The sequence below is a fragment of the Myotis davidii genome, unplaced genomic scaffold (genome assembly GCF_000327345.1).
Source record: "Myotis davidii unplaced genomic scaffold, ASM32734v1 scaffold562, whole genome shotgun sequence".
Taxonomy (NCBI): domain Eukaryota; kingdom Metazoa; phylum Chordata; class Mammalia; order Chiroptera; family Vespertilionidae; genus Myotis; species Myotis davidii.
The window spans coordinates 1,620,669-1,647,928 of record NW_006293953.1 but is presented as its reverse complement, the minus strand read 5'-3'; the positions used below and the strand labels follow the sequence as shown (position 1 = coordinate 1,647,928).

The 27,260-nt window shown below is 41.1% G+C and overlaps 1 long non-coding RNA gene across 1 annotated transcript; it reads left to right on the top strand.

Moving 5' to 3' along the window:
* Positions 1–3,585: 3,585 nt before the first annotated feature.
* LOC107183780 lies at positions 3,586–11,902 on the top strand. The gene is made up of 4 exons (XR_001514588.1): positions 3,586–3,669; positions 4,620–4,728; positions 10,070–10,211; positions 11,873–11,902. It is a non-coding gene; the product is annotated as an uncharacterized LOC107183780 (long non-coding RNA).
* The last annotated feature ends 15,358 nt before the right edge of the window (positions 11,903–27,260 follow it).

Below are 27,260 nucleotides of genomic sequence, written 5' to 3'. Positions count from 1 at the left end.
AGCACCACAGGTTTTCTTTTTGTCCTGAATAAACAATTACTTCTTTTGGTCCCATCCATTTTTTGTACAGTTCTGGTAGTAGGAAGATTTGTGGTCGTTTTATTTTTAAAAATTACACTTCAAAAAAATATATTTTTATATTGATTTTTTACAGAGAGAAGGGGAGAGGTATAGACAGTTAGAAACATTGATGAAAGAGAAACATCAATCAGCTGCCTCCTGCACACTCCCTACTGGGTATGTGCCTGCAACCAAAGTACATGCCCTTGGCTGGAATCAAACCTGGGACCCTTGAGTCCACAGGCCAACGCTCTATCCGCTGAGCGAAACCGGTTAGGGCAGTACGATAACTTCTAATGTTTGAAAATGAAAGTGTGGCATGGGTCCCAAGGCAAGGAATGTGAATGAAGGTATTATGTGTTAGAGGTTTGCAGTGGGGTTTATACTCTACAGATGTGAGCACCTCATGGCTTTACTTGGAATGAATGGACACAATTTGAAGACTATGGAACTTAGGGGCTTATGTGGCATCTGTCTTATTTAAGTGAATGCCTGAGTTATGTTGTATTTTTTTTCCCTAATATTGAGGCATGTGAAGACTGACTGGAATATCTGAGGGATTTGGATGTTGGATGGTTTTACTTATTCTTTCTCAATAACTCATATGCTTATCTGTATTTGGAACTGATTAATTATAATTTCAATGGCAAAGGTATAAATTTCCAGATGGAGACTTTTGTCATGGTCGGTAGATCCATGCTCTCCTTTGTTTAGCAGGTCCAAGTAAAATCTTGGGTAATTCTGAGTTCTGAATGGAGAAGAGAGACAACAGTTGCCCTGGATAATTTTAATTTATGCTTCAAATTCTATCAAGAACATAAACTCTCTCTACAGCCCCTACCCCTCAACCCCCAGGGACATGCCTCTGAATATCCCTCTGCCTTCTGCACCCACCATGCCCAGACTACTCTCATCTACAGGAAACAATAAATAGCTCTAGTTCAATAACACCAATGCTACATGGTGTTATTGACAGTAGTTTCATCTTGATGACATTGACCCCATTTGGTGATAAATGGTTTTCTTATAGATTTCCAGGTACTTAAGATTTAAAGGGCTTTTTAGATCTAAATTTCTCAACTACTGAATTATCGCAAAGCTTAAAACAAGATGCTCCTCCAGTTTCTAAGCCTGAAAAGAGACTGGCAAATAGTGAAGTTTACCTCAAACTTTTCTGAGAAGTAGGGCAGGTCTAGCCAGGCCTAAAGCAGTAATAAGTAACCTAACCTTCAGCTACTCATTGCATGGCAGAGTTTATTCCACAAACTAGAGACATAGTGCATGAAATTTGTGCATAGGAGGGAAGGGGGGTGTCCCTCAGCCAGGCCTATACCCTCTCATGATCTGGGACCCCTCAGGTAGAGTTCCTTAGCCTGGCGGGCGATCAGGTCCTATTGGAGCTTTCCTTCCCCTGGCTACTGGCAGCTGGCCCCGCCCCCGCCACTGCCACTGTTTGCCATCTGTGTGGTTCTGCCCCCTCTTCCCCAAACAAACTAGAGACATAGTGCATGAAATTTGTGCACAGGAGGGAGGAGGTGGTGCCCCTCAGCCAGGCCTATACCCTCTCACGATCTGGGACCCCTCAGGTAGGGTTCCTTAGCCTGGTGGGCGATCAGGTCCTATTGGAGCTTTCCTTCCCTTGGCTGCTGGCAGCTGGCCTCGCCCCCGCCACTGCCACTGCTTGGCATCTGTGTGTTTCTGCCCCCTCTTCCCCGCCACCAGTCACCTTCCTCTGCTGGTGACAGGCATGGGGTGTAATTGCTTGGCTGGCCTGGGCCTCCCTCTGTGGGGCGATCGATCACAGGGCCCCCAGATCAATCACCCTGTAGAGGGAGGCCCTGCCCACCCATCACAGCGCTGCCAGCTGGGTGGCCTGGACCTCCTTCTTTGGGGAAATTGATCACAGAGCTCCCCCAGTCTTGATCACCCCACAAAGGGTGGCCTGGATGATGGCGAGCCCCGACAAATTGCATCTCACCTGCCTTGGCTGGCCTGGCACCAGTGTATATGTGGTGGGTGGTCCAGAAGGTTGTCTGGATGGCCGTTCTGCTGTTCAGGCATTCGATCAATTTGCATATTATGCTTTTACTGTTATAGATGAGTCCAAGATGATAGTTAACAGCCATGACATGCAATTAAAGTATATTATTATTTTTAAGATGGGAGCCTATCCTGAAATAATGGGCCCTATGAAGGCAGAGGAAAAAGAGTCACAAAAGATAGCAGAGAATTTGATAATTGTGCCATCCAATTTTTCACACTTTTGTGTCTCATGTGTGGTTCTTAACTCTTGTCTCCTGCAAGATATTTATGTCCAGATTAGCATCTAGACTTATACAAATCTTTATAAGAGGATTCTTCCTAAGACCAAGTCTTTTGGGTTGTTGGTACACAGCAGGGAATCAATTAAAGGATTGGTAGTATAAATTAAAACATTTGTCATTATGGTGCTCTGGAGGGTGAACAGCAACAGAATGGCTAAGAGGATTTGAGCCTGATTCTCTTGACACAATTTATCCACAAATGAATCTGTGCAGGAAGAGAAGGGCTTCACTTTAGGGAGCTTACCTTGGAGGGCATCATATGACATCCAAAGGGGGAGGACTATCGATTATGATTTTGGTGTTATCTAACAAGGTGATTGCTCAAGGTGTGAGCGTGAACAAGGTCTGCAAGGGGGTGAGAGTTGGGAGGAAGGCAATATTGTTGCTGATGGAAATCACGTTCTTTCCCAGGATTGTGAGGAAAGCATTCCAAGGACCCATGCATGGGAGACTGTGGTGTGGCAAGATTCATTTGGGTGCTTGATGCAACATAAAAAGAGTGCCCCTCCTGGGTTCCCAATGTCCCATCTCACTCTGTCCCTCCACGGAAAAAGTCCAATCTTGTCTTCAGCGAGGCCAACAGAAAGGCCAGTGTCCAGAGTTTTTGCTTCATATTAAAGCTTAGTCCTTTGGAGCTGGCGGGACCTGCTGCAGGCCCCAGTTGGCTGCTGGGCCGACATGGTCATATGTTCCTGAGCGAGAGAGAACTTTTTTGTTAAGATGGGTTTTTATTATCTTGAGCTTGGAAAGAACCAGGAGCTTTTCAAAACAACCAATCGATGTCCCAAGCTTTCATGGGCTTCTGACAGCTCCACCCCCTGAACAGTGAGCCCCTTCCCAGGTTAGACTGACAGGCCTCTAGGATCAAGCACCTCCCCCTTTGCCATTTTGACTTCTATTGCACATGTGCTCCCCTCCTGACAATCTGGTAGTGGAGGGGGAAGGGAGGGGTGTTAATCCTTGGAGGGGCAATGCTGTGATTCCCCTGGAGTGTATGAAGTGGTAAAGCAAACAGGCTCATGCTCCCCAGCCCCTTAGACTCAACAATATCTGATTCTCTTTGCCTTTTTCCTTATATTAATAGTTAGCTTACTATGGTAAATTTATGACAATTAAAGCATATGGGTTTTGGAGTCAGATTCATTGCATGGCTTTAAGCATATTTTCTAACCTCTCTTATCCTTTTTGCTTCTCTAGTAAATGGGGATAATAGGACAGTAATGATCAAATGAAATAATATATCAGTAATGTGTCTACAATCATTTATCAGAGAGCCTGGCTCTTTGTAAGTGAAGAATAAATGTTATAGATTATAAAATAAATGAAAATAGATATTAAATGCCTACTATGGCCTGAGAGCCTGGGATAAATCAGTAAACTGTCATTGTTGCTGTACATATGAATTTAGAGGAGTCAAATCTTGGCAAATTCTTGGAAAGGGGGGCGTTTGAGAGGATTTTTTTTATATGTCCCTCTAGCACAGCGGTTCTCAACCTGTGGGTCGCGACCCCTTTGGCGGTCGAATGACCCTTTCACAGGGGTTGCCTAAGACCATCCTGCATATCAGATATTTACATGACAATTCATAACAGTAGCAACATTACAGTTATGAAGTAGCAACAAAAATAATTTTATGGTTGGGTCACAACATGAGGAACTGTATTTAAAGGGCCAGAGGGTTGAGAACCACTGCTGTAGCAGATGCTGTGCTGCCCTGTACATCCTCTTGGTTTTCACCGCCCTCAGTTGTGAAGTTTAGCTCTGTGACCATCCATGAGTCTCTGTGCCTAAAAACTGTCTTCTTCCTTCATTCCTTTCCCTTCCTCCCTTCCTTCCTTCCTTCCTTCCTTCCTTCCTTCCTTCCTTCCTTCCTTCCTTCCTTTCTTTCTTTCTTTCTTTCTTTCTTTCTTTTTTCTTTTTCTTTTTGCCTGCCTTCCTGCCTTCCTTTTCTGGCCAAGGGGAATACCACAGGCTACCACAGATGACAAGCCACAGAACGCCAGACAGTCAATGCCCAAGAAAGCATCCTTTAGCCCATGACAGGTGGGGTGTAGAAGGATAAACATCCCAGCTTCCTTGCCTCTCCTTTGGGATAATTGTAAAATGTGTTGCACCTTTTCTACTAGATTGCCATAGTGGGATTGAGCTCCATTTATCCAGAGCATGATCATTTGATAACACGGTCATTAGAGGCCTCATTCCCTGTTTTCCTTCTCCCCTTTCCTATGTTTCCAGGTTTCACCTCCAAAATTTCTATTGACACCTAAATCCTTATCTCAGGGTCTGATTCTTAGGGATCCTAAACAAAAAAATCACAGACAAGGACAAAACAAGCACAGGCAAGGTCAGTGGGCATGGTATTCATTGCACACCCTGAACTAATCACTTCATTTGATTTCAATTATTATTCATAAAAGTCATGAAACCTAGTAGTTGTACCCCATTTTGTAGATTATACAATGTAGGGTAAGATAATAAGTAACTTGCTACAGTTACTGTTACTCATCAGTGGTAAGTGATTGTTGGAATCCCATTTAAACTCCAGTTACCATATTCTTTCCACTGCATTAAGTTGATTGACGTTGAAGTTTGAAGGCAAGCATCCCCTGAAGATTCAATTAAATAAGTAAATAATAATCTGACTGTGTGTTAGTCTTAGTAGTCTTTTGCCTAATATTCTGTGTTTGTATTTGGCTTGGCTGAAATGAGGTATTATATGCTTTTTAAAATAATCTTCCTATAAAGTATCATTTTTGCAGCCAAATCAGCAGCAAGTGACGTGTGTGTGTGTGTGTGTGTGTGTGTGTGTCTGTCTATAGAAGTAGTTATGTAGATAAAGATATTATAGGGGAGGAAAAGTATTTTTTTCTCTCTTTTTCTGAGTCCTTAGCTGAATCCCCAGTAATAAAAGGGAGATAAACAAGGGAAAAACAAATAGAAGTTGATTAACATATATGCCTCATACATAATGGGAAAAATGAGCAACTCACCAAGGTGCTTAGCATGTGGATTGAAATAGCATCTTAATGAGGAAAGGGAGGGAGATGTCAGTCTCTTTGGGGAGAAGCAATGGCTTTTAGGAAAGATGAATGGAGGCTGAGAATAGGTGGGAGGCATGATAGCTTGTGACAGAGCTTGCCTGGGTGTGGTGTGGGCTTCTAGTCCCCTTTCCTGTGACAAGAATCAATACTCCCTGGTTGATGAAAGTAGCAGGAAGGAGAATCATGATAACTGAGTATATGTTGAAGGGCCAATCTTTACACAGATCAGGGGAGTTCAGAGGAAGCCTCTCCCTGCATTTGCTGTTTTCCAAGTGCCTACAGCTCAAAATAATCAATATATCAAGGTGGCATATTTTGGGTGTGTATTCTGCTGCTTTGACATCAGCACCTATCTCTATCTATTTATGTATCTATCATCTATCTACCTGCCTACCTATTTGTCTACCTATCTATCTGTATAGAGCTGCCACTTTTTGGAAGGAAGTTTTAAACATAGCTATTCTCTGGCCTTATTTTTTTTTAGCTAAAAGGCCCTTATAATTGCCGTTGCAAGCTTGTATCCAGTTAATTTAAATCTCATTTAAGCCCATTATGGTTTTCTCCAGATAGCTCTGCGATGATGTTATGGGGGATTGTTTTCTCCCCGAAACCTCTGTGATATCGTCCCACCGGCGTGCTCTTTCTGAGGAGTCTCAGCTTGGGTTTGTATCCCGTGGAGTGTGAGCCACCCTTCCCACGAAGGGTCTGAGACAGAATGTCGCTGCTGCCTTCTAATGATATCATCTGAATTGCAAAGCACTGGCTTATGGCCCCATTTATAACTCCAGTTTTAGAAACTGCTTCTATGGGTAAGAAAGACTTTTTTAAAGGATGTGATAAAAGGGACGACTATGTTAACAAAAAACTGGAAAATCTGCTTTAGGCAACTTGGAGATGTGATGCTCGCATGAACTTGACATTTTGACAGTGGTGTCCTCCTGCCAGTCAGTGAATACGAAACTCTATGATGAGACTCAATTTGCTGAATAGACAGATCTAACATGGATGGGGTAGAGAGAATTATGGGGTCTTGTGAGTGAAACCGATCTAAATTCAAAGACTATCTGTAATAACTGGCACTCTGGCACATGGCAGAGGCTCAAGTATGTTTGCTGAATTCCTGTTTTCTAATTTCAGCTTTGCAAGCCTCAGTTTCTGCATCTTCATGTTGGAGATAATATCAACTTCACTTGGTTGTTGTGAGCACTAAACACACCCACATCTGAAAATATTGGAGCAGCACCTGGCATTAAATAATTAGACAATGGACACGTAATGATCTATACTAGTCATTCCATTTGGGCATCTCATTAGAACTAATTTGTGTATCCACTCTTCTTTAACCCATGCATATAGGTTTATCAGTGACTCATTCTTTATGTTGATTGCTCCAACCGCATGCTATTCTTATTGATATCTTTATACTTTTGCTTGTGATGTGTCTCCATCAAAATGTCGCCTCCCCCACCCCCATTCCTTTTTTGGCCACTTAGACCTTACTCGTCACTCCAGAACAATTTCAAATCTCACTTTGTTCATGAAGCCTTCCCCATGTTCTCTTTCTCTGATCTGTTTTACTTATAATGCACACAGTTTAATTAGATATATTATTATATTTTATCTGATTTATCATTCTATGTCTATTTCTTGTATGTAAATCTCTCCCCTCAGAGAGATAACTGACTCTTTGGGGAAAGTGACCATCTATTAACATTTTTCTTCCTCTAGAGTGACTTTCAAAGATATGTAATATTTGTTCAAACATTATATTACTTAATTCATATGTACATAATCTAACTGGCATACTGCTTCTGGTCTCTTTTCAGTCTAACAGGGTATCATTGCAAGCTCTTCCAAACATGACTCTTGTCATTGTCATCCTTCCTATTCACGAACTTCAGATGATTCCCGACTATAATCAGAATAAACATCAAACTGAGACCAGAGCCTTAAAATATCCTACAACCTCGACCTTATCTATCTCCCTATCTTTTTTGTTTTCCTAGGCAATGGGCTTTCTCATGCCCAACTAATACAATGTATTTTCTTATATGACTTTGCTTAGATGCCAACCACCTACACACAATTTCTTCTCCTCATTTTCCAATGATCTAATTCCTATCTTTTTTACTATGAAGCCTTGCCATAGTGCCACTGCCCATGTGACATTTTATAATGTCTATAAGAATGTCTTATCTACTCATTGGACACTTAGGATCATTACCACTATCATTTTGATTATCATTGAGTACTGATTTGTGCAAGGAACTAATACACACTTTGGGCTGTCTCCTTTCATTGTATTTTCTGTCCTGTATCTATCTTGCATTTAAACTTGACTTTAGGCTTCTTGAAACCATGGGTCATATTTTACATTCTCAGAATTAACAAGTGTTGGACGTGTCTTAGGTTTTTAATTGTGTGTCAGTGTTGTCATTAGTGATCATATATTCATGTTTATTTAATGGATGTTTGTGAATTGAAAACATTTATAGACCCTCCCCACCCCCACACAATAAGCTCATTCATGTATAGTGAGTTTATAAAATACCTTAAAGAAAATCTATTTATGTTCATTGAAATTCTTGTCATCATTTGAGTTCTCTTTTTGTGTTTTGTCCTGAAGTGAGACCTAAATTTTATCTGTCAGTTTCTCTGGTTCCTGCATCATTCCACAAGATTAGAAGTAGCTTCATATATCAACCAATTGATTAAAAAGATAGTAGTGACCTTGATCAGTATAAAAATAAATGAGCTATATATTAAAGGCTGTAAACACATCATCTGTGGCCTAGAGGAATGGAAGACAGAGTGAGTGGGAAAAATGTCTTTGTTGTTCTTTAAGTTTTATAGTGACTCAGGATAAACCTAAACTGGTAAAATCACCAACCTTGCAAACACAGGGATGAAACCTAAAATATTACCAAGACAAATGAACGTGGTATAACTTACATATTATTAAAAAGGAAATATCAGTGTGTGTGTGTGTGTGTGTGTGTGTGTATAAAATTTCTTCCTAGAAAAATAGTTATGTAAGAATACATAAATTTTAATAAAAGAAACTTAGGCCTCTTTCTCTTTTCCTAAAAGTGAATCAAAACAAATTCTCCAAACTTAATGTGGCCGCAAGCTGTGTAATTATTTTCAAATCACATATACAGCCTAGTTGGTCTCTCTTTTAAATTCAAGTAAAAGTCCAAGCAAAAAGCTTTAAAAGATATTCCTTCCAGCAGTGGGCCATTTTTATGGTCACTGCCCTTCTGGAAAATAAAAATAAATGCAAGATTGAGTTATTGGAATCTGTGGAAAGAAAGCTGTGCAGACAGACTCAGGCCCTAAGAGTTAAAGTGGCAATATTTGAGCTACAGAAGATCAGAAAAAAATCTTATCTTCCTAAGTTGAGATTCTAATACAACTGCTATGAATTCCCACCCAAGGACATTTCTTGCATATTCAGCTTCCTTGAAAACAGACTGCTCATTCTCATTAGTACCTAAAAACAAAGAAAGAAACAAAAAACAAACACACACAAACACACACACACGCACGCACACACACACACACACACACACAACAAACCCCAGTAGAATTGCTGTAGGCAGTTAGTCAGACATGAGCATGGGCCCCTAGCTGCCCTTTCCTCCCATAGCACATTGATAGTCTTAATGTTTGGACCACGTGACCTTTCTTCCCTAGAGATAACATTTAGGCCTCAGTTGTATTTCAGCTCCAGGCCCAGATAAGCAACAAAACCAGCCATGGTTGGCCTCAGGACCAGCTTCATGGGCCTCTGCCCTGGTGTCGGCCAATTAATCAGTGGAGACCTACACCCCGAAAAGACACACCTGAAAAACTGCTGAATATTTTATTAAGATCTTTCCCTGCAACCACCCCTAAAACCTCTGCCCTTAAAATCCTTAGGATGGAGGACCCGGTCTGCTCTCCCTCCGGGAGCACGCCTGTGCTTTTCCCTTTCCCTCTTCTCTCCCCTCCCCAGGCACTTCACCATTCGCTTCCTCACTCCCAAGCTCCAAGGGCCCTTTCTTGACGCCTAGAACTTGTTTGCTAAGCCCATTTCTCCTAGGACCCTGATCGGCAAATTCATTAGTCAACAGAGCCAAATATCAACAGTACAACAATTGAAATTTCTTTTGAGAGCCAAATTTTTTAAACTTAAACTATATAGGTAGGTACATTGTTATTAACTTAATTAGGGTACTCCTAAGGCTTAGGAAGAGCCACACTCAAGGGGCCAAAGAGCCACAGGTGGCTCGCGAGCCGCAGTTTGCCGACCACTGTCTAGGAATTACTTTCTCTACCTCTGTAATTTATCCAATAAATGTTCTCTTACAGTTTGGGTCTGAACTTTGAATTCTTCCCTAGCCAGAACCCAAGTACCGAGGTTGCTGAACCCAGGTTTGGTATGACCTCCCTAGTCAGACAAATGATATCATCCCACCATCTACAACAGAATCTTCCACACTCTCCTTTTGGAGGCCCCCAAATCCTCTTATGTTAAGTTGACATGTATACCTTTACCTAGGGCTACTTCAAAACATACTCCTGTGGATCAACTCCCCTGGGCACGTGCACATAAACCTCCTGTTTCCTCCTGTTAATCTGCCTGTTGTCATTAATTTTCAGACCCCCCAACTCCTGGACTGAAGGTGAAAGAGGAAAAAGGATGAGGTTTTTCCTCTTCATACACTTTGGTTTTGTTAGTGCAACAGCGGGAAGCTGCAATCAAGTGCAGTTCTCCCTGTAATAAATTATCTTCACTGTGTCGGTAAGGATATCTGCAATCTTATTTCCAGTATGAATTGTGGGTCACCAGAGTTGAAAGATACTATCCCTCTCCTTGTGTGAAGGAAGTGAGACCTTGACACGTTCATGTGATTGACTTAATGACGCCTGGCGGGATTAGAAGATTAGATTGTACACTGAGTTCTTCTAAATCTGAGGCCATCATAACTAAGGTTTCAGTCTAGCTAATAAGCAAGCCGGACTTGGATTGGGGAAGGGGACATAGAGATGTGCTGGGAACAGGCGGCTCCCTCAATAGAGCACTGTTTCCACTTTAACAAGGAAAATGTTGACTTAAGACTTCGCACCTGCATAGTCTAGGACTTCCCACCCCACTGGTGATAAAGTTTTGAAACCTAAAGGAATACATGCCCTTCATTAATAGAGACAGTACTGTGTTACTGACCTTCAGACCTCAGGATACCTGGTGTGGTCATAGCACACAGGCTAATTTGAGAGAAAGGAGGTGCAGTGGGAAAAAAAAATCACACCCAATTTAAATGGAAAGCTGTACCGATTTTTAAAACATCTTGCATGCATTATTTATAATGGCTTCTGGGGAGAATTTTTTATTCACATATTTCTTCCCACTTTATTAGAGCAACACATTTTAAATAATCCCATGAAACTAATCTAGCCAGCTTTCCTGTGATAGAATGCTTGTAATTCATCACGCTACCTGTGTTTATGATGTTTATCGGCATGATAAGCCATGTAAGAGTAATTACCATATCAATTTTATACATCCAGTCCCAGTTTTTACTGATGCTGTCTTAATAAATTCCGGTACTTACAGTCACGTCAAAAGGGACAACTGAAATGTACTTCTGCGCTAAGTAAAACTAATGGCCCTTAATGTATCTGAGAGATCCTTTGCCCATCTCTTTTCCTCCAGTAATGTGTTAGAATTTTATTGTAAGTTCTTCCATTTGTTTCCACACTAAAACACTTTATTTAAACTTCCCTAAGACAAAGCTGGCATGATTGAGAGGAGGAATAGACTAAATGCTAAGTAGAATTAGGATGTGAATTTTCTGGAGTCAGCTATATAGAAACCTATGTGTGAACAGATTGGTTACAAAATATACCAAGCAACCCATCAACATTCCTTGTCAGTGCTATTGCTTCTTCATGGTTCCTCAACCAATGGATTTTGGCTTCTTAAAACTGAGTCAGCCCAGGGGTTTAGTTTGACAATGGTATCACCCCAACCATTGAGTATCCAAACCACTGGACCAAATGTTTTTCTATCTTTTTTCTCCTTTGGGTTTTATAAATGAAAATAATAATGCTCTTCATTTGAACTAATTTGCTTTATGAAGGAAACCAATTGGTCCCTCATAAGCTCTTTCCTTACTACCAAAGCAAAAGGAAACAAGAAATTAGTACTAACATTTAAAAGAAAATGTTAAATCTAGGTGACTACAATCATTTTGTTCTTATTTTTTATTGCAAAAAAAATGTAACCAACAAATAGGGGAGGTATTTTACCTCTTCTCCTCTTCCCTCAGACATACAAAGTACTCTAGGATACTAAGGAACAAGATGATCAACTTTTATAAAAAATTTTATCAAAAATTATTTTATCAAATAATTTTGTTTTGGTTAATCCTCACCCAAGAATATTTTTCCATTGATTTTTAGGGAGAGTGAGAGACAAAAAGACACAGAGAACAATCAAGTGAGAGAAATACATCGATTGGTTGCTCCTGCACAAGCCCAACCAGGGCCCGGGCTGAGGAAGAGCCCGTAACCAAGGTAAGTGCCCTTGACCAGAACCCATCCCGGGACCCTTTGGTCTTCAGGCTGACGCAGACCAAACTGAGCCAAACTGGCTAGATCCAGAATAAACTTTTATAATCTGCAATCAGCAACTCCACAGCACTAGAAAATCCTAGAAAGGACATTGAATAGATTTCAAATGAGGGTGTTTGTAATGAAGCAGTTTTGTGTATGCCTTCTTGATGGTATCATTTTAACCAATAAATGGTTGCTGCTATATTTTACCAACGTAAGGATGGGCAGAGGAAGCGTTCGCTGGACGGTTCAGAAAGTGTTGCCTGTCAGGGAAGGTCCTCACTGTTAGGCAACGGGACCTATAAGCCCCTAAAGTTGCACTGACATGTCCCCTTGCTCTCATTGATTCTGTAGGGGGAATAATTTCCCCCCATCCTTTCTTGGCTTAGCATCCTATAATAAAGACAGATTAACAAGAAAAAGCCAATAAAAGTTTATTAACATTTATATCTCTTGTATACTTGGGAGAGATCCAGGGGAAAATAAATAATGCAAAGTAGTAGCTTAGAACTCTGGCTTTTATTGCATTTGCAGCGAAGAACAATACCGTTTTGTGGAGAAATCCCAGAACAAAGTGTTATCAATTGGGGTTACCAACTGGGACTTGGATTCTTCTTATCAATGCAGAAAATATTTTAAGGTCAATGAGAATGAAAGGAAAGCAAGCAATAATTTATCGATCGCAGCAAAAATATACTTAGGAGAGCGCAAAAAGGAAGGGCATGGCAGAAGCAACAGGAGAGCCTGGGCTGGGCTGCTTTAGCTCACTGGGAAGTCAGAGAAAAGGGCGCCTTGGAGACAGGGTCAGGAGGGGCTGCTGCTGCTCCCCTGGTTGCAATTTCATGGGGCCCCTTAGAAGTTGGGGGATACGTGCCTGTGGGGGAGGAGAGGGAAGGAGGGAATGGCATGGGCATGCTCCTTGGAGGGAGAGCTCATGCTGGGTCCTTTGTTTTGAGCATATTTATCTCCCTTGCAGGTGGGAATCTTAGGGGAGGTCTCAGGGAAGGGTCTCCATAGAATATTTGCCAGCTTTCCAGGTGTGCTCTTCAAGGGTCCTGGTTTCCACTGATTGGTCAGTGCCAGGACAGGGGTCATTAGTCAACGTAGCTGATTCTGAGGCAGCCAAGGTGTCACTTGTCTGGTTTTGCTGGTTTTCTGGGCTGGAGCTGAGATACAACTGAGGCCTACATGTTATCTTTAGGGAGGAAAGGGTAAAGGGGGGGGGCGTCTAAACTGCCTGGCCAGTGATATGAAAGATCAGGAGGTCCAAACCACGTGACCAGTGATATGCCAGGAGAAGATAGGTTACCCTGGGGGTGAGGTTCTTGTTTCCCCAGTTTTGCCCCTTGCTAGGCATCCAGGGCTTTCTGCCCTGGTGAGTTTCTGTACGGCCGACTGGATGACTGGACACTTAGCATATTAGGCTTTTATTATATAGGCTTAGAGCTAAGATATATCTTACAATGTGAGCATTGCGGGGAGGAAGAGGGCTTAATTAGAATTGGGTAGGGACCATGATATTGCAGTTTTAGCATTGCTTGAACAGTTAAGGCTAGGATTCAGGGAGAGAGGTTCAGAACAGCTACAGGGCACAACTGCCTATGATATATTGTACTGAAGAGTTGGACATTTCTGTAAATAAGGAAGTTTCTGTTATGAGCAATAAAGTTATGTGCCTGGGCAAGGGACTCAGAATAATAAAGTTATGCTGATGAAGACAATAGAACAGTAAAGTCGTATTACTGTAGACAGTTCTGTGAGTGAAGGTGTTTGGTTTTCCAGTGTCCAAAACTGCATGTGGGTCTAGCTGGTTTTAACTCTCAGCATCTTTTGGCCTAAAAACGATGACCTAATATGACTATATAGAGATGATTTTTAAATCACTTAAAATAATAAACATGCATTTCAGATGATAAAAATAAATTAATTAAAAATTAAAAGAAATGTTCAAATATAAAATGACTTCTAAAAACTCAAATAAATATGTTTTCTATCACTAGTCTCCCAGCTATTTTAAAAGAAGATGATCTTTATATGCAACTCCTTTATTAATGAGAAAACAGATTTTGAACTCACTTAGGTTTTCCTTCTTGTTTCTGGAGAGGCCTCTCTCTGCTTTTGCTTTTACCTTGCCAAGCAGTTTCTACCCTGAAGCTTTATTTCTTGGCGTTATTGGTAACGCCCTCCTTCAGATTTTCTTTCTGGCACATCTCTGCTCTTTGGGGTGGAGCCATCAGCTTAGCTCTCCTCTTTCCTACTATTTCCTTCTGCTCCACCCAATAGCATTAATATACCTTGCTTTAGGTAACCTGGATTTTAAAGGATTTGATAATTTAGGGCCACACACACTTTTAATATTGCTTATTAACTTCTTTATAGGGATGTTATATATATATATATATATTAAATATATATTTTATTGATTTTTTACAGAGAGGAAGGAAGAGAGATAGAGAGTTAAAAACATTGAAGAGAGAGAAACATCAATCAGCTGCCTCCTGCACACCTCCCACTGGGGATGTGCCCACAACCAAAGTACATGCCCTTGACCGGAATCGAACCCCGGATCCCTCAGTCCACAGGCCGACACTCTATCCACTGAGCCAAACCGGTCAGGGCAGGGATGTTATATTTTGAATCCGAGAATAGGATTCAATTGTATGTAGATACTAAATGCTCTATAAATGTGAATTATAGCATAGATTTTCAGAGAACAGAAGTGTAACTATTGTGTGAAATACACCCTACCATCGTGTAGATAGAAGGAACTTTGTTGGGAATAAATTGTCTTTTATGATATTTTGATTGTCTCTTCTGTTCAGTGAGCCATCTGCTATGCTCATTGTTTCTCTTTCTATTTTTTCTTCCCTCTGCTGTGCATTTCCCAGTTTCTGGGTCCTCTTACTCAGGCACCGGCCTGTTGGCATCTCCATGGAACCATATCAGCAGCAGGTCAAAATGAGCAAGGGTCGGGACATTTTCTTCTAGGGGGCTATTGTTTCCGATTAGAATTTCAGCGGGAACAGAAGCTTTGCAATTCAATGAGCCACAAGGGAAGGGTTGGGTCCTTTTTGTCTGAGAATTGCTGCCATCCTCCCTCCCAGAGGGGTTAGCCACACTCAGAACACAACACTCTTCACACTGAAGTAAGTAACACTGCAGCTTTTGAGCCATAAGAGGAAAACTCATTATCTACAGAGTGTGAGACTCTCATGCAGGAAGTCACAGAGGAAAGCTTGAGCAATTTAGACTCAAGTGTCATTCAGAGTATACTTATTGCCCAGATAGAGTTTCCCCTTCCCTGGGTAAATGCACAAGCATATTACATGAGGAGGGAGAGAGGGAGAGAGGGAGGAGGAGGAGGAAGAGGAGGAGGACGAGGAGAGAGAGAGAGAGAGAGAGAGAGAGAGAGAGAGAGAGAGAAAGCAACCACCTCATGCATGAAAATATTTCCTGCAAAGCAAAAACAGTGACAAGATTGGATCTATAAGAAAAGTGCCTGTTGAAGCAAAATGGCACCTTGCCAAAGTTCAACAGGTAAAGAAGACTTCATTCAACACTATTGCAACAGGAGAGAGATGCCTGTTGGTTTAATTCTGCTGAAACAAAATGCTGGAGAAGTGTGTTTTTTTAAAAAATGTTTTTATTGATTTCAGAGAGGAAGGGAGAAGGGGAGAAAGAGAGAAACATCAATGATGAGAGAAAGTCATTGATTTTCTGTCTCCTGCACACACCCTACTGGGTATCGAGCCTGCAACCCGGGTATGTGTCCTGACCGTGACCTGAGGGTTCATGGGTTGTCGCTCAACCACTGTGCAACACTGGCCAAGCTGGACAGTTTTTAAGAGCTGAGGTGAATGGGATCATAGGCCATCTGTGTTTGCTAATTGGCCTTATGCATAGGAAAACTAAGCTTTCTCTTGTCTTCATAAAGGAGGTAGTTGTACAATGCAAGCTAGGGTCCCACCCCGCTATGAACACTGGGAGATAGGAGTGCTGTCTATATTGATGATAATATTTCAAAGAGATGGTGTCCACGTCCTTGGGAAAGGTGTGTCTAGGCTTGTGTATCTAGGCTAGCAAGGGGCTTGGTGAAGATGTATATCCATTTCAAAAGGCAGAGAAGGAGTTGACAAGTTTTCTAAAGTAGACGCTCTAAGGAAGAGGAGGTCAGGGGCTTAGAATCGGGAGAAGCTTGTCTGAAGTGGGGTCAAGTGGAGAAAAGGAGTAAGGCCACCTGTCACTTTCCTGGAGAGCACCTCCCACATCCCTCTGACCTTCCTCTCAGAAAGAAGGGCATCTGCCTTGCCATCATTCTGGATGTGCTGTGGCATACTTCACATTTATGAGGTAGGCAGATGTATATGGAGTTGAGTGGAAGCTTCTGGGGCCTCTATTGCCACCAACCTGTCCTTTGTGACCTTGGCTGTCAACTTAAATTCTTTTTTTTAAAAAATATTTTATTGATTTTTTACAGAGAGGAAGGGAGAGACATAGAGAGTTAGAAACATCGATGACAGAGAAACATCGATCAGCTGCCTCCTGCACATCTCCTACTGGGGATATGCCCGCAACCCAGGTACATGCCCTTGACCAGAATCGAACCTGGGACCTTTCAGTCCGCAGGCCGACGCCCTATCCACTGAGCCAAACTGGTTTTGGCTTAAATTCTTTCTTTTAGCCATTTATCCTCTTGGGTTAATCCTCATTTTTACCTTGGGGCTCTTTTTGTGAACAAACATATATTTGATTATACATATAACATATGTATATATATTTATCCTACATTATATCTTTATGAATGAATGAATTTATTTATTTTCTCTATGAAAGAAGTTTAAGAATTGCCTCCTATACTTTAGAACTTAGGGTGTAGAGAAGATTCAGAGGGTACGGGGGGAGGGGAAATAGTATTTGCTATATTAGTTACTGGGAATTAGGCACAGTGTTAAGATCTCTACTGTTTCCTAGTTAATGACAATGTCTCTGTGAAGTAAGTATGATAGTTCGCATTTAATGTATAAGTGAACCCAGAAAGCTTGATGCCACTTAACAAAGCTGTACAGCTAGTCAGTGGGGGAGTGGGACTCTACCACAAGGCTCCCAGAAGCAGTCTGCTGCCTCCAGTTTTTGAGGCACTACCTTCCTCCTTTTCTTTTTACCCCACATCTGAGCAAGTTAATGTAAAGGGCGAATCAAACCACACAAGGTCCTGCCCCCCCCAAGCAGGGCACCCCTGGTCAAACCCCACAAGCATAATAACTACCAACGCCACTCACCTCTCCCTTCTCTCAAGCTGCTCCCAACCAGATTGAGTGCCTGCCCTGTGCTACTGGAACATAATCCCATTAGGTGAGTAATTAGATTCTTTGTACCCTCTTTGTGATGTATGATGTCATCAATTTTGACATGGGAATCAATTTTGGGTGTGGGATTGATCCCTTCCTCTGCAGGCAGGCCAACCACAAAACAGAAAGGCAATGCAAAACAGAAAGGGGAGGTAGAGCCATGTGTACACACACACACACACACACACACACACACACACACACACACACGTACGTCATACTGCAGTGGCCAAGATTCTACATGTGCCTTAGCTGCAGAGCCCCCCCCCCACCATGCCATAAATATTACTCAGAGAAAATGTGGAAAAGTCATGTGAAATAGAACTGGTTGAAACATTAATTTGCACTAATTCTGTGTGTTTGAATTTGGTTCATCTTCCTTTCCTTGTGCTTTTGGTTCTTACAATTATAAATTGAGGTCATGTGGGATAGCGTGAACCAAAGTAAACCTTATTGCAATTAGGACTGTTTAAATGGTTTAAAGCCTGCTTCTCCATTCTCTTTTCCGTTGTTATGAATATAACGAATTTTGTAAAAAAACTAGAGAAACCATTGCTGAGCTAGAAGACATATGCCATGTTGCAGTAGTGGAGGCAGACCATCTCATGCATCATCTGAGAGACTGAGTCAAAGAATCACCCTTGTGGGTAGTGAACCTCTGCTTTATGTAGCGTCCCTTTCTCCAGTTCTCTGATTACAGAACTGACTTCCCTTTAGGGAAGTTATTCCTTATGTTGCAACAGAGATAAGTTCTTCAAGTTCATAAAAATCTGCCCCAGATGCAGGGATGGACATAGAGGCCAGGGTTGGCCTATAAAAACACTTTACCCTCCTGAATCTAGCAGTGGGTTTTTAAATGGGCACATCTCTCAATTCAGGCCCACGTGACACTTCCCCAGGAATTTTTCTGTCAGAACCTTCACAATAAGGGTGTCATTCACTGGGATTATGAGGCCGGTAGGATGTGATAAAAGGGTCTGTCACGGTTGGTTGTTCAAAGGCGATTGCTCTTACAACCTGAAAGTAGATTCATTGAGAGATAGAAAAAGACACAGGGCTCTAAGATATAATTCCTTAAGCCAGTTATCTTTGAAAGTTTCAGTTAACATAAGTCAATGACTTTCCCTTTTCTTCCTAAGCGTGTTTGAGCTGAATTTCTGTTACTTGTGATCCCAAGTCTACACGGTATGTGTATAAATACATTGCACCATGAAAGAGGTACTGAGTGAAGTGATTGAATAATTTATTACCCAAAGAAGGACACTTTGGAACACTATTCATACTTATCCAGGGAAACAGGTTATATTGGAACTGTTACCGGCAAACCAGGACATCTGTTAACTCCAACAATTAGGGCTTTACTGTACCATATTAAATAGAGTCTAAACCAGCCGTGGGCAAAGTACGGCCTGCGGGCCAGATCCAGCCTGTTTGAAATGAATAAAACTAAAAAAAGAGACCGTACCCTTTTATGTAATGATGTTTACTTTGAATTTATATTAGTTCACACAAACACTCCATCCATGCTTTTGTTCCGGCCCTCCGGTCCAGTTTAAGAACCCATTGTGGCCCTCGAGTCAAAAACTTTGCCCAGCCCTGGTCTAAACCATGTAGTGGCTTCCTCCATGCTCATAGATTTCTGTAAGGTATATTTCATATCTATGGAAACAGCCTATAAACATAAATGCCACTATAAGGTCGTGTGCCTAAGCCTTAGCCCTCTACCCACCATTTGTAAAATGAGGAGCTCGGATGAGAAAATTTAGAGTTTCAAAATTTCATACTCAGAATTCAAAGACGCCTCATCTCAGGGAGTTAGGATTCAGAGTACAGGCCAGCCTCCATCTATCCTCAGTGGTTGCTTGGGAAATTGCGTTGAGAAGTGCAATAGACTGAATAATGGTTCCCAAAGACCTCCATGACCTAATTCCCAGAAACTGCATCTGATCTTATATGATAAAAGGAACTTTGCATAGGTGATTACATGGACAATCTTCATCTGGGGAGATTATCCTGAATTATCCAAGTAAACACTAACTGTAATGTATTCTTGTAAGAGACAGACTGATATAACTACGGAAGAGGCAGGTATGTGGCCATGCTGTTGGCCTTGAAGGTGGGGAAAGGGGCCACACACCACCATATGCAAGGAATGCAGCGCCAGAACCTCACAAAGGTAAGGTTTCTGACAGAATATAGCTCTGCCAACCTTCTGATTTTCGACATGTGACCAGAACTCTAAGAAATAAATTGTATTATTTTAAGCCTCTGAATTGGTAGTAGGTTGTGACAGCATCATAGGTGAATAATCCAAGAATGATGATGAAGTAGTACTGATCTCACTAGGAAATTGGACCAGGGTATAGATGAGATAGACCCTTCTGAATGTATGGTGGTGATTGCTTTATTGTTCCCTCGCTGCAGTTTCTGACTTAGAAGGCTATAAATCTGAATATGTAAAAATAGCTTTGTAATGAATTGGTATGTTCTACTTCTATGTGAATATTGGCTCCTTACAGGGAGCCTCTGACATGTGCTGATAGATTGTTCTTCAGCTTTCTTTGTAAGTTATAGTTACAGACAAAAGCAGGCTTGGGGTGCCCATATTGAACATGTATCTCATTTTCATGGTGTTTATTACAAGTGGCTTCTAACTGATGTCATGGATCAGAATCATTTAAGAAGTCTGTAAAAGTGCATGCTTGAATCTCACCCCAACACACCCAATCGGAGTTTCCATAAGTGTTTATTTTCATATTTTTCCATGGAAATTATAAGCAACACAGAAAGTTGAAAACAGGAGTCACTGCCGAGACCGGCTTGGCTCAGTGGATAGAGCGTCAGCCTGCGGACTGAAAGGTCCCGGGTTCGATTCCGGTCGGGGGCATGTACCTGGGTTGCGGGCACATCCCCAGTAGGAGATGTGCAGGAGGCAGCTGATCGATGTTTCTCTCTCATCAATGTTTCTAACTCTCTATCTCTCTCCCTTCCTCTCTGTAAAAAATCAATAAAATATATTCAAAAAAAAAAAAAAAAGAAAACAGGAGTCACTGCCATTGGCTGATGTAATTTGAAACAAACCCCAAATAGTGCTTCTTTCGTAACACATTTGACATACTTGTGGTTCTGTCTCTGCCATGATACCCATATTCCAGTGATGGTAAATATAAGTCTAGCTATGCCACAAAAGGCTCAGGATTTTTCCTAAATATGAGATTCATTACCAAAATACTATTTTAGGAAATTGCCAGTCTGTCTTATGCTGGATGGCATCTCATCAAATTTGATAATTTGATGTAATCTGTTTGCTGATGGGTGAGACAGAAAATATTGCTGCTCTATCCCAATTTATACACACATTAAATTGAATCATATAAAATTACTGTTTTTGTAGGTCAAAATATTTGAATGCTGGCAATTCCCTATGGTTTAGCCTGTCAAACAAATTTGTTAGCAAATAAACTCAAATCAAATAAGCTAAATTACTTCAGTACTTTTTTAAAAATGAAATTTAATAAGCAGATAAAAAGTATTATAGCTTCCATGTTATTGACAATAATCAAACAGATAAAAAATAAACTGTAAGTTCCAACCCTGTGTAGTATGATCTTTGTTTATTTTAGTCAATCTTTCCCAGACATGAATATAAACCTAAACACATTTATTGAATCTGTGAATGTTACTATTTTATATGGAATGAATAACAATTATACATCATGAATGTTTTGTATGTACTTAAAATTTTGTGTTATGTTACATACTGTGAATGAGTTTATTGCATGTACTATTAGGACTGGGCTAGGTGTAGGTGTAGCATGCTGGAAATATTATGGGAACTAGGTTGAGAAGTCTTGGGTTGGAGGCCAGATCTGCCACTTGCATTAATTTTCTCATCTGCAAAATGGGAAAAAGAAAACATTAATATTGACCTCCTAGAATTGCTGTGGGGCTCAAATGAGTTAATGTATATGCAGGTAATTGTAAATCATAAAACACTGTAGCGTGGTGTATATCAAATAAGTACATGCTGAGAATTCACCATCTGTGCAAGAACAGACTAAAGCTGTTTCTAGAGTACTAATTGGGTATAGCTTTTTCAGTGGACAAACAGAGCTTGTCCATGCATTAAGAAAGAAGGTCTGCTCTTTCCTAAAGAATATGTAACTAACAAGTATGAGTGATGTGGGTGAAAAAGCAAGGTCTATTCATAAAATAAATAGTAAGGTAAAAATAGTTAGATCAACAATGGCATTTTAAAAAGAATAGCTGCTTTTTTATTTAAATGATGATTTTAAAATATTTACTCCTCATTTTTCCCCCAAACTTCTTTGTTTGGGGGAGTATAACATGTCATTCAAATGTCCTCATAAGGATTTTTTTTGATGTTGCTTCTAAATGAGCTGGTGAATCAGACGATGTCAGGAGGTAAAACACACCCTGATGGTATAGCTTCTCTATCAAGGATATTACAAACAGTACATCGACACCTTTTATTTGTATTGCATCTTAAGAGCATTTCCATGCCATTAAAAATTATTTCATGAGTGTAATCAGTGAGACAGAAAGGGATAAACTATCATATGTTTACTTCTTTCACTTCTGTATTCTTTTACTCATTAGCATTTCTCTTTTGAGAAATAAACATATCAGTTGACCTTTTCGATATATGTGGACATTGCCTGGAAAGAGAAGAGCTTAGAGAACTACAAGGATGCTTTGAGAGTGCAAGGACCGTGGGAGGGCTGCTGAGGCCTCTCAGAGCAAAGGCCATGTAAGCGGAGCCTTGGATAATGAATAAATCCACCCATGTGAGTGCTGGAGTGGTGGATGGGAGGGTGACAGGAAGATGTGCAAGGAAGAGGAAACAGCATGGGCAACGGTGAAAAAGCATGAAACACCACAGCGTGTGGAATTAGAACTCTAATCCACTTAGTATTCCTGGGATAGAAAACGTTAAGAGGAGGAATTCCAGGACCCTTTCTAGCAATTCTATGGCGGTGGTTCATTCCCAGCGGATGAACTTCCATTAGTATAACACACCTATCCTCCTACCCTGAGCTGCTATTCCTCTTGGGGTGCATAAGGGTGATTGACTTAAGTTTGGAAGGAGAAATTAGGAGTGGATAGCCCTGCTTCCTTCTCTCTGCTCTTGGTTCAGAGCCAGGCTGACTGTAGGGTATCCTCTCTTCTCTGTTGTTTTTCTCCATGTCCTGCTTACAGGGGCAGAGCTTGTCCTTAAGTTATGGGTAGGACCCAGTGGTGGGGAAGTTGGATGCAGTTTTGGGGAGTGGGGGCTTACTAAATGATTAGTTAGGAGAATGTGTAAGATGGCATAAATTTTGAGGAATAACTAGGGAGAATTTTAGGGAACAAAATATATAGTGTAGAGTTGTTGGGTAGGACCCAGTGCTCTAGATTTAGGCCCTGAACTTTACTGTTTGGGTCTTGGTCTGTGTGGAGCTTGTATTAGTCTGCAAGTCATCTTTTGACTGTCCTACAGTTGGATTTTAACCCTTGCAGGCTGTGAAAGAGACTATGGTTTTGGTCCTAAGGGATTTTGACCTGGATGGCTGATCAGATTGAAACTTTTTTCCCCCACAAGCAGATGACTCTGTAAATTTTCATCAATGCTGATTTCCCCTCTCATAAAGGCATATGCTTTGCCCAAGCATCACTCGGTAAGGGGTGTGGATTAACTGAACAATTCATACTGGGCATGATACCAAAATCATAACAAAGTGCATAATAAATTTTAGAAGTTGTGGTAGTTGTATTTATTTTGATAACTCAATCCCTTCCATTAGATGGAGCCTTGATCACTTAAACTAAATACCTGTCACTCTAACCTAATTTGTGTCTGCTGGACTACACTTTGAGCACATGATATCTATCACTAAATGTGCCTTGTTGAATGTACCATAACATGCTGAGACCCGACTCTAAGGATTAGGATATAATACAAACTGATTGGACAAAATTGATGTATTGTATTGAATACTAGACCAGAATAGGAACTAACCCATTTATTGATGTTTTGAATTTTTATATGGATTTATGGACCTTTTCAAAGAGTTAAAGTTTTAAATTTAAACAGATGTCTGCAAAAATTCTGAATATACACTTGATTTTTCATTACATTTTGAATTCTAGAATGTCTTTTTTAAAAGACAGCTCATTAAAATTGCTTAAATAATAGGATAATGACAAACTATATAAGTAATGTAACAGAATTATAGTTCAGTGGATACTTATCACCCAGTTTATGAAACAGAAATTTAACACTACCTTTAAAACCCTAATGAGCCTCTGAATTTTTGTGTATATTTTTGCCTGTCATTAGAATTTTTTCATGTTTATCCTTGCGTAAACATGAAATATCTAGGCTTTGTCTACTGACCAGCAAAGCCACCTCTGCCAAAGTTCAAGTGTTCATTCACACGTGGGAAAGTGGGATGGATAGTCTGACCCTCTATGTGTGCCCTTGGTCAGCTTGTCATTCAGTTCTAGTTCCACAGTGCAGTTTTAGTTATTATAGCTTTTTATATTTTAACAATTTTTTTATTTTTTTTTGGTTCTTTTCCTCAGCATCCCAGTATAATGTCTCAGTGTTGCCTTTCATGACACTGAATCTATTTTTTAAAGGTCAGTTCTGCTTTATTTAGCATCCAATACATACTTTAAGTCAGCTATTGCAATTTTAGTTTTCTTACAAATTTTTTAGTCTCACCTCATCATCTTATTCCACAATTTCCTTGTGAGAAGAAATGGATCGCATAGCATATAAACACAAATATCTGCTAGAAACAAATAGAGCGGGTTTAATGCAAAGAACATTAAGACAACATCACTCCCAAAGATGTGGATGTATTCTAGTTAGGATGCCTTGCCAAACATCTGCTACTACCATGTTCTGATTCCAGTAATAAATCCTTATCAGGGGTCTGTGTTCCTAAAGAGTCCTTTTGGAGATGTATCACATCGGTTGTGAAATAAGCCGTCCAAAAACTTAGTGACTTAGGACAACATTTATTACACTTGCTACTGGGTGAGTCAGAAATTGGAGCTGGGCTTAGAATGATCATCTTGCTTGCCTCAGCTCACTCGCTGGACTGCGGGCAGTGCCAGGTCCGCGGGGGATGCCTGGTCTGGCACAGTGTCATGGGGGCAGCTCCCCTCTGCTCATCACCCTGAGGCCAGCTTGGGTTGTTCATGTGGCCGCAGAGCAGGTTTCTAGGCGAAAGCTGAAGTGTGCAAGGACTCTCGAGTCTCAGGCTTGGAACTGGCACCACATGGCTCCCACTCCTTCCCAGGGTCCAAAGCAAGTCACGAGACCAGCCAGATTCAAGGGGAGGGAGAGGAGACTCTACCGCTTCATGGCAGGAAGGAGAAGTCACATGGCAAAGGGCATGGATACAGAAAGGCATCTGGGATTGTGGCCATTGTGTTATTCTATTACAGACATGGGTGCACCCAAATCTCACGTTCTGCTTCTCCAGTATTGATGTTCATTTCGAATAGGTGCCATGTTGCTATTTATTTCTCTCTGTTTATTATCAAGGTGGGAAAGGTCCAGGTAAAGCTGTTTGGGCGTATTGTAAAATGTGTTTAAATTGCTCTGCTCACAGCCTAACTGATCATCAGCCTAGCAGAACCCCAATGTCTTCACAATATTCTCTCCTTGAGAAGCCTGGTTTTTTTTTGTGCGATGAGAATTTTTTCCTGATGTTTCTATTACTATTTTGCTAAGAAGTTGAGAGAGCCTTCATTCGGAATTGCTAGCCATTTAAAACTGGTGGACTTAGGTTGATATCCAGATGTGCTATTTCTTATTCCAGATCAGAAGGTTATAGGTTAGGTTCATGCGTTCTTGCAGTGACTGCCACAATACTGTGTTGTGTTTGACCACTGCTCACTGGAACTTGATTTCCTGACAAGTTACCTGACAGGCAAAACCAGGATTTCTTGAGTTCAATTTCTCACTAGATAATTCATCTTGGTCCCATGCTCCTTGCTACCTGCATGGAGACCTGCACTTGTTTTTGAGCTGGCGGTGTCTGCACTGGGTCTTGTCTACTCTTGTGCACCCACATCCATCAGGCTGTCACCATAGACACCCACATTTGCATAACTAATGGCAATCCTGCTCCGTGTCATTGCAGTGAGCGCTATGACTAGAGATCTCATTCACACACTGGTGACCTTCCAAATCTCACTTCTGTTCATTTGATCTGTAAGTCCCTCAAGTTCAAGCTGCCATGTTCTTGCCTGTTCAGAGAATTACCCGAAAGACTGGCCCGTGCCAGTGTCTACTCTCTGATTTTTTCTATATTTTTGCATTTATTCATTAGCTCAGCTGTTTTTTCACTTATGTTATTGATGTAGCAATGTTTGCTCGGATATTATAGCATCCTTGTGGCCTCACTCTGTTTTCCACAGAAGCAATGGAAACCCATGCTGTTTGCACCAGATTACTTTGCTATGGTTCCCATGAGGGTGCAGTGCCCACACTGAGCCACCGAATTGTCTGTTTGATGGAACTGATTAATCATTAAGGTAAACTTCCATTCCTTTTAGTGAAATGAATGGATTTTTGCTTATTTTTTCCCCAAAGTGAATTAATTGAATTACTGGTTATTTGACTGGATTGATTGAAAAAGTTTGGTGTGGGGTTTTTGTTTTTGTTTTTAATTTTAAATGTCTCTGGTTTCCCATTTTATCAATATTATTCAGAAAAGCCTAGGTTGCAGTCATTCTGAGGACTAGATGGGTTTTATTTACCAGTTAGAAGGTCATTGCTTCTTCTAATTAGCATTTTTTTACCCCCATGAAATGTGCCTTCCAGTGAAGCACAAGGTGTTGAACAAGGACTCCGGAGTCAGGCTCCTGATTCTGTCTCTATTCGTTCACCTGTAAACCATCAGTAATATCCACTCAGAGAGCCTCAGGGGATGAACATATGTGAGGCGCCGAGAACCGTGTGTGGCAGAGAGAAAGCACTCAGTAAACTCAGTAAATTCTAGCTGCCTTTCCTATTTCCATCCTCTAAATAGTGTGCAATAAATCAACACTCGGGAAAAGATGTCCACGTTGACCTCACTAAAAACCATAGCTCTCTGGGAAGTCTCTGGGTCCCCTTGGCCTGTGTGGCTTTGCTCCAGGCTGCTGAGTTTCACTTTTCTGGCCCGTTTTGGGTTTGCTGTTGGTGGCAGGAACATTGCAAACCCCCGGCTGTGTGGAAACATCTGAGCAGTTGGGTTTGCTGTCGCAAGGGCATTGAAAGGTGAAAACACCTGTCAGTCCTAGAGGTGCCCGGCTCAAAGCTGCGCTATGGGCACAGCAGCCTTCTGCCTTCTACATCAGAGAGGAGAACAGTGTTTTCACTTCTGCTAATAAAACTGATAAACTCAAGATCACACATGTACAACTGCTTCCAGCATCCTCAAAGGCAAGAAAGTCATGGTTTCTTGGTGAAGATACCGGGAAAAGTAACAACAGAATAGACAGAAGGCAAAAATCTCCAGTGTTGATGGAATTTTTATAGCCTGAACGTGCTGGCAAGCACACCTCATTAGGAGGACTATGGGCTAGTAGAAGTAGCAAAAAACCAATGCTTTATAAAAGAAGAGACCATGCAAGTACCTCTTGGTACACTTGAACATTGCTTTCCTTCTTTGAGACTGAGTTTCTGTATCTATAAAGTTAGGGTGCTGGTTTGTGATCTCTAAATCCTACTGCTCAGACATTCCTTATTTCCAGGATAAAGCACACAACCTGTGGAAAGGCTTGAGAACAATTGTGGAACCCATTCAGCATCACTGTTGGCAGAAACCGTGATGAGTATGATTTAGCGGGCTTCCCAGAGCTACTGCAAAAGATGTTGAGCCAAA